General features: G+C 42.7%; 1 protein-coding gene across 9 annotated transcripts in view; it reads left to right on the top strand.

Moving 5' to 3' along the window:
• DISP1 (dispatched RND transporter family member 1) overlaps nucleotides 1-12,260 on the top strand; it is a 181,513-nt gene that overhangs the window by 98,512 nt on the left and 70,741 nt on the right. Inside the window, exon 1 of one of the 9 annotated variants that reach the window (XM_050948415.1) lies at nucleotides 12,115-12,253. The exons of the other annotated variants lie outside the window; for them this stretch is intronic. The gene's annotated coding sequence lies outside the window, so the exon portion shown is untranslated. Of the gene's footprint in view, nucleotides 1-12,114; nucleotides 12,254-12,260 lie in introns of those variants that run through there. 9 annotated transcript variants of the gene reach the window in all.

Here is a 12,260-nt window from a genome sequence, read left to right on the forward strand (position 1 = left end):
CAGGCTCCCACTGTACTCCAGGTTCCAGCTCAGGGACCCTCATAATTTACAAACAGTATCTGCTCCAGCTCCCAGACCCTGTTGCTATTTCCCTAAACTTCTTCACTACATTCTGACCTACCCTTGGTTACCAGTGAAAGAGTAACCGTTTCAAATGTAGCACATTTAAGTATAGCTATCAACCTAAGTGTATACCATTCATACTAGCTATCTGCTTCAATGGTCTGAAAGCTTAGACATCCATTTCTAACTACTGTACTTGCTCTGAGTTTGATGTTGAAAGTGGAGAGAGGAAGCATGTGTGGTGTAGGTGGTAGATGTGGAAGTAATATGGAGAAGGTGAAAAATTGGTTGTTTGGTAAGTGACTAAGGGTATGTCTACACTACAAAATTAGGTTGATTTTGTAGAAATCAGTCTTTAGAAATCGATTTTATACAGTCAATTGTGTACGCCCTCACTAAGTGCATTAAGTCAGCAGAGTGCATCCTCAATACTGTGGCTAGCATCGACTCATGGGTAGCTATCCCACAGTTCCTGCAGACTCCGCTGCCCATTGGAATCCTGGGTTATGCTCCCAATGCCTGATGGGCAAAAACATTGTCGTGGGTGTTTTTGGGTACATGTCAGTCTCCCCTCCCTCCATGAAAGCAATGTCAGACAGTTGTTTCGTGCCTTTTTTCCTGGGTTACCCATGCAGACGCCATAGCACAGCAAGCATGGAGCCCACTCAGCTCACCGCTGCTATTGTGAGCATTGTAAACACCTCACACATTGTCCTGCAGTATGTGCAGAACCTGGCTAAGAGATGTCAGCAAAAGGACAATTGTGATGAGGACATGAACACAGACATTCCTGAAAGCACGGGCTGTGGCAGTTGGGACATCATGGTGGCAGTGGGGCTGGTTGATACAGTGGAATGCCAATTCTGGGCCCAGCAAACAAGCACAGACTGGTGGGACTGCATAGTGTTGTAGGTATGGGATGATTCACAGTGGCTCTGAAACTTTTGCATACGTAATACCACTTTCCTTGAACTTTATGACTTGCTTTCCTCCGCCCTGAAGCACAGGAATACCAAGATGAGAGCTGCCCTGACAGTTGAGAAGCGAGTGGCGATAGCCCTGTGGAAGCTTGCAATGCCTGACTGCTACCGGTCAGTCAGGAATCAGTTTGGAGTGGGCAAATCTACTATGGAGACTGCTGTGATCCAAGAAGCCAGTGCAATCACTGATCTGTTATCAAGGGTAGTGACTCTGGGAAATACGCAGGTGATACTGGATGGCTTTGGTGCAGTGAGGTTCCCTAACTGTGGTGGGGCGATAAATGGAACGCATATCCCTATCTTGACACCTGACCACCTTGCCAACCAGTACGTAAACCACAAGGGATACTTGTCAATGGTGCTGCAAGCACTGGTGGATCACAAGGGACCTTTCATCAACATGGGATGGCCAGGAAAGGTTTTAGGAACTCCGGGCTGTTCGAGCAGCTGCAGGAAGGGACTTGCTTCCCAGACCAGAAAATTACTGTTGGGGATGTTGAAATGCCAATAGTTATCCTTTGGGACCCAGCCTACCCCTTGCTCCCATGGCTCATGAAGCCATACACAGGCAGCCTGGACAGTAGTAAGGAGCAGTTCAACTATAGGCTGAGCAAGTGCAGAATGGTGGTAGAATGTGCCTTTGGACTCTTAAAAGCTTGCTGGCACTGTTTGCTGACGGGGCTAGACCTTAGTGTAACCAACATTCCCATTGTTATTGCTGCTTGCTGTGTGCTCCGTAATATCTGTGACAGTAAGGGGGAGACATTTATGGTAGGGTGGAAGGTTAAGGCAAATTACCTAGTGGCCAATTTTGAGCAGCCAGACACTGGGGCAATTAGAAGAGCACAGCTAGGAGCACTGCACATCAGAGAGGCTTTGAAAACCAGTTTCATGTCTGGCCAGGCTACGGTGTGATAGTTGTGTGTGTTTCTCCTTGATGCAACCCCCCCTCCCTTGTTGATTTTAATTCCCTGTAAGCCAACCACCTTCCCCCCCCCTTTGATCACAGCTGGCAAAGGAAATAAAGTAACTATTGTTTTGAAACCATCCATTCTTTCTTTATGAATTAAAAAAAAAAATAGTGAGAACTGACCAGGTAGCCCAGGTGGGGTGGGGGAGGAGGGAAGGACAAGGCCACATTGCTTATTGTAGCCACAGTACAAATCAAAATTGTTTGAATGACAGCCTTTTGTTACTTCTGCCATCCTTTGGAGTGAAGTGGCTGGGTGCTCAGAGCCTTCCCCCTCGCATTCTTGGGTATCTGGGTGAAGAAGATATGGAACTTGGGGAGGAGAGCAGGTGGTCATACAGTGGATGCAGGGTGGGTCTGTGCAATTGTTGACTTTCCTGCAGCTCCACCAGACACCTCATCATGTCTGTTTGCTCCCTCATTAGCCTCAGCATCGTCTCCTGCCTCTGCTCATTGTGCTCACCTAATGCTTTCCTGGCCTCTGCCACTGAATGCCTCCATTTATTAAGCTGTACCCTATCAGTGTGGGAGGACTGCATGAGCTCAGAAAACATATCATGAGTGTGTGTTTTTTCGCCTTCTAATCTGCGATAACATCGGGGCAGAGATGATAGGGGGTCATAGAAACATTTGCACCTATGGGGGAATAAAAGAGGAGAGTAAAATTTAAAATGATACATTTCTGAGAAGAAAAGGGAGACTCTTTCACAGTGAATCAAGCAATTCACAGCAGACAGCACATGTACTTTAGGTACAAGGTCACATTTTGCCTTTTATATTGAGCACCTGCCATATTGGTGACACATCATGTATGGCTGGGCAACAGAATTCGGTTTCCAGGTGGCCATGGTAAGCCAAAGGGTACATGGGGTTTACTTCTTATGCCTTCGTAACATGTGGGAATGGTTTCAAACTGCAACACCCTCATTTCCCATAGCAAGCAATGTAGTTGGGTTTGCCATTTAAAAGGAGGGGATGCGGTTTTCGGATGGATGTGCAGCACACACCTTCCCCCCACCTCACCATATGGCTATTCTCTGGGATGAGCCCTTCACCCCTCCTCCAATTATGTGGCTACCTCCTGGATGATCCCTTTTAGCCAAGCCAAACAGCCCAGCATGAACTGGGTCCTTTTACTGTTCCCTTACTAAAATTCCCCTATTTCAACCAGGTGACCATGTACGATATCACTCCTGAGGCTAACACAGAAAGATATAAACTGAATGTTGCTTGAATGCGACCAACACCCAGGACCATTCAGTGCCATGTTTTGTACTGCAGTGACTCCAGACTACTTGCTACTGGCTTGGCATGGTAAAGTGTCCTACCGTGGAGGATGAAATAAGGTAGCCCTGCCCATAAACCTTTTGCAAAGGCTTTCAGAGAACCTCCAGGAGAGCTTCATGGAGATGTCCCTGGAGGATTCCCGCTCCATCTCCAGACACATTAACAGACTTTTCCAGTAGCTATACTGGCCACGAATGCATCGCAATTCTTCAGGGCAAATCAGACATTAAACACAACTGCTTTTAAACCCTGTACTGTAGTTACAAATGTGCACTCACCAGAGGTGCCTTCTCCAGCTTCTGGGTTGGGGATCCCTCCTTGGGAGGGTACTGGCTCCAGGGTGATGAAAAGGTCCTGGCTGCCAGGGAGAACGGATTCACCGCTTGCCTGCTGTGCATTCTTCTCCTCCTCATTCATAAAATCCTCCTCCCTGTTGCGTGAAACTACCCTGGCAGGTGTCCACGGACAGTGGTGGGGTAGTGGTAGAGTCCCCCTTTAGAATGCCATGCAGCTGATTATAGAAGTGACGTGTATGGGGTTCTGATCCGGAGCGACCATTTGCCTCCTTTGTCTTTTGGTAGGCTTGCCTGAGCTACTTAACTTTCACGTGGCACTGCTGTGTCCCCCTGTTGTAGCCTCTATCCACCATGCCCTGTGCAATTTTTGGCATATATATTAGCAGTTCTTCTCTTTGATTGGAGTTCAGCCTGTACAATTTCTTCTCCCCATGCAGCAGTCAGATCCAGTGTCTCCCTTTCAGTCCATGCTAGAGCTGGTTTGCGATTCTGGGAGGACAGCATGGTCTCCTGTGCTGCTGAGCTCGCCACACTGACCAAACAGGAAATGAAATTCAAAATTTCCCGAGGCTTTTCCTGTGTGCCTGGCTAGTGCATCAGAGTTCAAAGTGCTGGCCAGAGTGGTCACATTGGAGCACTCTGGGATAGCTCCCGGAGGCCAGTGTCGTCGAATTGCATCTGCACTACCCCAAATTCGATCCAGCAAGGGGAGGAGTACAGAAGTCGATTTTAAGAGCCTTTTAGGTTGATGGAACAGGGTTGGTTGTGTAGACGCATTCATTTTAAAAACGACCTAACACAGCTAAATTTGACCTAACCGTGTAGTGCAGACCAGGGCTAAGAGATATTAATAAATTATAGCAGTTGTTCAGGTGGCCCAGTGGTTGGAACTTTCAAAAGCGCTTAGCTTTTGACCTTACTCTGCTTTCATTCAAGCCAATGAGAGCACAGTTAGGCAAATGCAAAGAGCTTTGAAAATCTCACCGTAAATTATTAAAATCATGATAGTTTTCTCTCCAGACTTCTGAGGGTTTTTCAACATGTTAGTGAAGCAAAGGAACATCAAACAGCATCTGTTTATCAACCACCTCCTTCCTGTAGCTACTACATTTGTGCTTTTGTATGTGTTATACACAGATGAGTTCTCTTAGGAAAATAATTGAAAATAATTTTTAAATTTTTAAATTTAAATAATTTTAAAAATTTTAGATCAAATTTGTTAAAGTTAATGCTACATTAGCAATATTAAATTGCTATCAAATACAGTCCACACTGAAGAAATAGAAACAAACATTTTATAGCAAATATTACAATTTTAAACTTCCTTATGGTGCAATATTTTCCATAGTTTTTGTTTTTTTGTTTTTAAAACTCAAATTCACATTTCCAGCTCTCTTGCTCCTAAATTTCTCAGGATTTTAAACCCAATTATAACCTTATTCTTTGCCTTTCAAGAACATCACAGAGATATAGGGGTTTTACTTAAATATTTGAAACAAGTTTCTGGAACTGTACTCAGTGCCATAATTTTTGGAGTATATGAACTGCAGTTTCCATGAATATTTCATTATTTTCTTGATCTCAGTTTAACACTCACCATACTTAACAAGTATACATTTTAATCCCCAGTTCAACAATTGGTTGATGTAGGTTTCATATTTTGCTGGAGATTTCATTGCTCTACAAAGCAACTAGACTAACAAATAATTCTGTATCTGAATTGTTCTCATTCTAATTCTTTTAACCTCACTTAATTTATAAGAAAATATTAAGTTATTTTGGGACAGTCTTTATTTGTGTTTGTACAGCCCTGAGCACAGTGGCACTTGACTGATCATAATGAGATGCTTAGCAATGGAGCTATTCAGCTGCAGTATGTTTATCTTACATGTGTTGAAACACTGCCAAAATAAGACTAATAAGTTAAATTTTGTAGATTCTTTGTACCTTCCAAGAGATTTTTCAGTTTCATGTGACCAAAAAACAGTATTTAATAGGTTGTTATAACGGATTAGTAATTTATTACTCAAGTCTCTTGGTAAGGCTCTGGTCAGGTTGGGACCTCATTGTGGTAGGCACTTTACAAGCACAGGTACACATGATCTCTGTCCTATAGATTTTTTTTGGTCAAACTAGTAGAAGATGCGACCAGAGTAACAAATAGAACAGAAAGATGAGGTTACCAAAATTACATAGTGTGGTTTATGTAGGCTAACAATGTGTTGAACTTGATGATAATTTGCAACATTTTCAGTTTTTAATTTTTCACTTTACAAGTTCCCTGTCCAACTGTGAGTCTCTATTTCCATTAAAACTTTTACCCCATCTTCCAGTATACCAGAAAAAGAGACATTAGGCTTTCTGCCTATTGTACGTTTTCCCTGCCTCCCATCCATTGAGGCTATTCACAACTTCCCTTGGACCTAGCAATTTATTATTTCCTGGGGGGAAGGGAGATCCCCCACAATGCTTGACTCACTTAGGTATTAGTCTGCTAGGCGATTCTCTCTGCGCAGTTCAGGGGATTGGTCCCTGCAAGCGTAAGAGGACAGAGTAACTGATCACTTGTAAAGCATATAGTCTGATTTTTTTCAGTAGTCCAATGGTGTGAAGATGCCAGAGAGGTGGGGGGTGAAGGAAAAGCCAAAGACTTACCAGCTCTGGCCCCGGAAGAGGCAGGGCCTCAGGTGGGAGGGGCTGGGCTAGGGATCAGCGTCCCCCAGCCAGCTCTTCCATGCTGCCTGGCCTGCACCACCCAGGGCTCCTGTGGTGATTTAAAGGGCCTGGGGCAACCGCTCCTTTTGCCCTCCCCCCATTGGTGTCCGGGGGGTGGAGGGGGCCTAAAGAGGCAATGACATAAAGCGCTGCTGCAGCAGCAGTTTAAGCAGGGTCCTTAAAGCACTGCCACGGCAGCACTTTAAAGTCAGCTGGGTACAGGCCAGTACTGGCGGCCACTTTTTACCGGTGTGCCGTACTGGCCCGTACCACTTTACTTTCACTCCTGCAGAGAGGGGCCTGTTACCATACTTTATCCCTCCCAACAGCCAGTCCACCAATCCTAAATAATAGCTTAGATTCTTAGTGTTGCCAACTCTCTCAATTTTATTATTGCAATTCTTGCAAAAGTTGGTACTCTTCTTAAAGCTCCAGGTGCTGGAAGCATGTGATTTGATGAAAGTCTGCTTTACTTTTTTTAAAGTAAGTTTCTAGCCCTCATTCATAGAAGAAAAACTTGAAAACTTGACTTGAGTGTATTCTAAAGGCTTACATGTCAGAAAGCAAATAAATGAACCCCCGGGTTTTGAAAAAAAATATCATTTTTAAGATGATCCCATGATGTTTTAAAAAATGCTCGGAGTTGGCAGTACTGGCTGGAGCTGCTGATGTACTTGTGCCTCCTGGGCTGCAAAAGTGCGGTCCTCTTTCTGTTGGGAGGGGGCTTGGCGAGGCCCCTTGCCCTGCACCTTTGGGCTACCACTGATGCTGCTGAGTAATACTCACGCAGTTACTGACTTGGAAAATTTTTAATTCAAATTTATGATATAATGTTTAAAACTAATGTATATAGAAAGCTTATTAATCATAATCCATGAATGTGTTATACTTTTATTTTAATATCATCCTAGGAAACAATCTGGCTATCGTTTGTACATGAGCCAAGATATAGGGCTAGTCTACACTACGGGGGAAAATCGATCTCAGATACGCAACTTCAGCTACGTGAATAACGTAGCTGAAGTCGAAGTAGCTAAGATCAAATTACTCACCGTCCTAATGGCACGGGATCGATGTCCACGGCTCCCCATGTCAACTCCGCAACTCCGTTCGGGTTGGTGGAGTTCCGGAATAGATATAAGCGCGTTCGGGGATCGATATATCGCGTCTAGATGAGACGTGATATATCGATCCCTGCGCAATCGATTGCTACCCATCGATACGGCAGGTAGTGAAGACGTAGCCATAGTAACATTGGTTTGAACAGTGCATGTAGTGTTGGAGCATTTTAATAGATTGTCATACTCTGGATTTTTGTAGTGCTTTTCCTCTAAGATATCAAAGTGCTTTACAAATATTAAGCCTCTCTTCACTCCAGGAGATAGTTAACAAATATGTATGGAAGTGAATCACTTGACCCACCCCAGAGGTGAAATACAGTATCTGTATGGAAGTGTACAGTAACGTTTACAACAGTTTAAGACAGGAAGTGTAGAATAACATTGAATCCAGATGAAACTGTAAATATCTGAAGAACTGGTTTTATGCAGTTGGCATTATGTTGTTAGCCAGAACATTGTGGCTAACATCTTGACTTTATAAAAGCGGTACACCTCTACCCTGATATAATGCAACCCAATATAACACACATTTGAATATAACATGGTAAAGCAGTGCTCCGGGGGGGTGCAGGGCAGGGCTGCGCACTCTGGTGGATTAAAGCAAGTTCAATATACCAGTGTCTTGTGATGGGATGTCAGATGGGGTAGGATCTGAGTTACTACAGAGAATTCTTTCCTGGGTGTCTGGCTGGTGAGTCTTGTCCACATGCTCAGGGTTTAGCTGATTGCCATATCTGGGGTCAGGAAGGAATTTTCCTCCAGGGCAGATTGGCAGAAGCCCTGGGGGTTTTTCGCCTTCCTCTGTAGTGTGGGGCACGGGTCACTTGCTGAAAGATTCTCTGCACCTTGAAGTCTTTAAACCATGATTCGAGGACTTCAATGGCTCAGACACAGATTTGATACAGGAGTGGGTGGGTGAGATTCTGTGGCCTGCATTGTGCAGGAGGTCAGACTAGATGATCATAATGGTCCCTTCTGACCTTAAAGTCTATGATTCTATAATGCAGTTTCACCTATAATGCAGTAAGTTTTTTTGGCTCCTGAGGACAGCGTTATTTCAAGGTAGCGGTGTTTATGATCTTTAATGACCACAAACAGAGATGGTATTTTATAAGTTAGGTAGCTTTTGCTAAAATATCTGGTGAATTAACTTTCTGTGACTGAGATTAGCTTTCTTACATTCTGCTTGTGGCGATTTGGGGAATGTATCTGTGTCAAATTATGCATTCCATTGTCTTTTGTGAATGTTGTTATGTTTAACTCCATTTTGAATGTAATCATTAGTGTGAGTTAGAGCATCCATTTTGTAGTTGGGACTTGACACCTAAGCTATGGCTACATTAGAGAGTTTACTGCAGTGCAGCTGCACGGTCTCTAGTGGAGCCTCTCTAAGCCGACGGCTTACAGAGCTCTCCCACTGGCTTAGTTACTCCAGCCCCTGCGAGCGGTGGTAGCTATGTTGGTGGGAGATGTTTTTCTATCAAAATAGCACTGTCCACATCTGCGCTTAAGTCAGCATAAGTTTTGTCGCTCAGGAGGTTGGCTGATTCACACCACTGAGCGACATAACTTGTCGACTTAAACTGTAGTGTAGTCCTTGCCCTAGTGGAGCGACTATGTCCAGGAAGCTAGGATAGAGCAGCTAAAGGCCATCAACACTGCATGGCTCCAGTCTGGTGGAACAATGGGTTTTCTACTCGCAGGGCCGTTGATTTTGAGCAACTCTACCTGGCAGCTGTGGGAGGCCTTGAAATTCCCCAGCAGAAGTGCATGGGCAAGAAAGGTGTGAAGCTGTGTTTTTAAAAGGTGGTGCTTAGTGCTTCTCTATGAAAGAGGTCATTTCATTTCCACCAGCAGAAGAGCTGCCTGGTCTAAGGACTTAGACTAAACCAAGGATTTATACAGTTGGGGAGGTCATAGTAGGAAGGAGGTGTTGGTTTCAGGAGTTAATTGTTTCCTAAGATCTGTAACTCTCTGATGCTGTGTGGGGTATTTTGTTTGTGTTTTGGTTTTTGAAGAGTTTGTGTTTATGGCTAAAAAATTCCTTTGCTAAACCAGTGTTCACTTCCTTACTGCCACAATCTGGCTCTGAAGGGTGTAGCATGGAAACCAGCGCTCCTGTAGCCAGGTTGATGCTGAGGGGAATGTGTCTAAGCAACTGGGCTCTCTTTGTTGTTGTTGTTGTTGTTGTTGTTGTTGTTTTTTGTTTTGTTTTTTTTAGAAAGTTAAGTAAATTAACTTAGATTTTTATTCATAATTTAGTTATTAATGTGAGTTTGGGGATTTTGGACGGCATGTACGTTTTCTAGCATTTAGTAGAAAATGGATTTTGCCTCCCAGATAGTTCATTTTTGGACCAACATATCCAGTATCTCAAGTGCTTGGGTGAAGGTGATTACTCTCATTGAAAGAGCATGCTATCTTCACAACTCTTAAATCCCTGTGAGATAGGAGCCCAGCACACTCCATGCTTTTCTTAAGAAGGTGTGGAAGCTCCAGGACACAAGCAGAGATTTGTGTTTTCAGTGAAAAAAGACTCTTCCAAGTCATAATTAGTAGTACTCAGATCCACCTTGGCTTAAACATTTCAAGATTGTACATTTTGAAATCTAATACATCAGGAATGGATGTGTGGTTTTTATGTAGTCTTTTAAAAAGATAATTTTGTATGGTTATCAGGTATGCTGTAGCTTCTAACAAGTGTTTCAATCTATATGTGCAGTCTTTGTACTCTGGCAATGTTTTAAGTGTTTCGGAGAGTTTCCCCCAAAAGAAACAGTACTGAATAAAATAATTTTCTGTTTGTGTTCCTAAAATGAAAAATTGGCACTGCAGTGCTGCTTTAGCTGGTAGTGCTGAGACAACAGCTCATTAATTCATAATAGATGAGGGAAGATATCAATTTGTCTTTACTATTTTACATTAGCAAGTAGTATGCCTTCTCTTATATTTTAAATATCGATAAAAGTGCCTAGAACTGTTGGGAAAGGTGCTTTAAAGAAGTTTGAAGAAATAAACAAAATAGTAAAAATAAACAAAGTTATTGAGCACTGTCATCATTCAGAGCATGGTCCAAATTACAGAAGACACAGCTCATGCCCCAAAAGAGATTTGTCTGCGTTGGACAGATCATAATTCTGACACTGAACACTAGGTGACGAAGATGATCAGAAGTTCTGATCTCAAAGTGGTCTAATAACCTATCATTAGAATGTGCCTATTTATTTGTTGTTGAAAGACTGAGGAAGAAATGTGTTAAGGCATTTTAAGAGTTGATGGCAGTTCAGCCTGCTGGTTGAGGAAGTCTTTTCCTAAGCATCAAAGATGGAATGGAAGCAGGCATGATGAGGGTATGTCTAGGCTACAACGGCAACGGGTTTTTTTCTGTTGATGCAGGTAACCCACCTTTCAGAGGGGGTAGCTAGGTTGATGAAAGAATTCTTACATCAACCTAGATGCTTCAATAGTTGAGGTTAGGTCAACCAAACTACATGACGCAGGGTGTGAAATTTTTCACAGCACTGAACATTGTAGCTTGGTTGACCTAAGTTTTAGGTGTAGACCGGGTCTGATAAGAGTCTAATGATGATGAAGTCATGTTAGCTAGCTATGTTGTAGCCTAATGGGAAGCCAACACTAAAGACAAAAGCTCTTCTGGCTGTTGTTTTGCTAAAATACTTATGAATAAGACCTGTGGAGTTCTGAAAACTATAGTAGTACCAAGTCTGATAACTTAGCTTGTTGAGCATCCTTGTTTTTTAATAGTCATGTAACAAAAAAAAAATTCACAAATGTAAAAAGCAGCACAAGGCAAAGCACTGATATGGCTTATATGCATGAGAATCTCTATCTGCCCCACCCACAATTGCTTTAGTTTTAGAGACAACATTTTTTAATTATTAGTCGACCAGTTTTTCTTTTTGCTTTTTAAGGGGTTGGAGTTTTTAGATTTTACTTGTTTAGGACAGGTGAGGTACGGTAGTTTCCTGTGTCATCTGTAAACAACACACTTGTTCTGCATGGTTTGTCAGATTTGTTGGGCTTTTTGAGAGTTGTGGTATAGGAGATAGGAAAGGACCGGAGTGAATTTGAAAGGAGCATATTGTAACCAGTTCTGTCTTTGGTATCCCATTTTCCATAAATTTATTCTCATGTCAAAAATAAATAACTTGTTTTTGGAGCAAGTTGCATCCATTTATATTTTCCCCCTTAGAATGTAAAGGTAAGAGAGAGTTTGGTCTGCAAAATCCATAGAAATATACACAGATTTAATACTGATCATATAAACTTAAGTGATAAAACTGATGTGCTAGAAAGCTGAATCCCTAAAACTTAAAATAAGTCTAAGCATCAAATAACACCATCCAACAGGCTTTAATCTACTAACCTAAATCAAAAAGATCAAAGAAAGTTATAACTAACAGCAGCATTTGGTGGAATACTCCTGTAGAGGCAGGAAAAAGCTAGAAATTACATGTCACCTTCATATCCTGGCTTCCTGACCTTGTGTTGAGATCAAGCCCTCACCATACCAGCTGTAACTATTAAGATCTTGCCCCCAAGGGTTAAGTAGGAAAGAAACTCAGCTGTCTATAGGAGAGCAAACACTGAAAGTTCCAGCCCCTAACATGCCCAATTCAAGGCAATCTGTGTATGCTTGTCATTCAGGCTTGTCTCTGCAGTATTGTAGGGCAGCTCCAACCAGCTTGTTTTTCTGTTGTGTTGCTGCTGTTTGAGTAGTTCACAAATCACGCTCTGCTTCCAGATGATTTCATAAAAGATGATTGTCGTACCTTGGAGATACTGTTAGTCAATTTCAAGGTAGCAT

Source organism: Gopherus flavomarginatus, chromosome 4 (assembly GCF_025201925.1).
Source record: "Gopherus flavomarginatus isolate rGopFla2 chromosome 4, rGopFla2.mat.asm, whole genome shotgun sequence".
NCBI classification, from domain to species: Eukaryota; Metazoa; Chordata; order Testudines; family Testudinidae; genus Gopherus; species Gopherus flavomarginatus.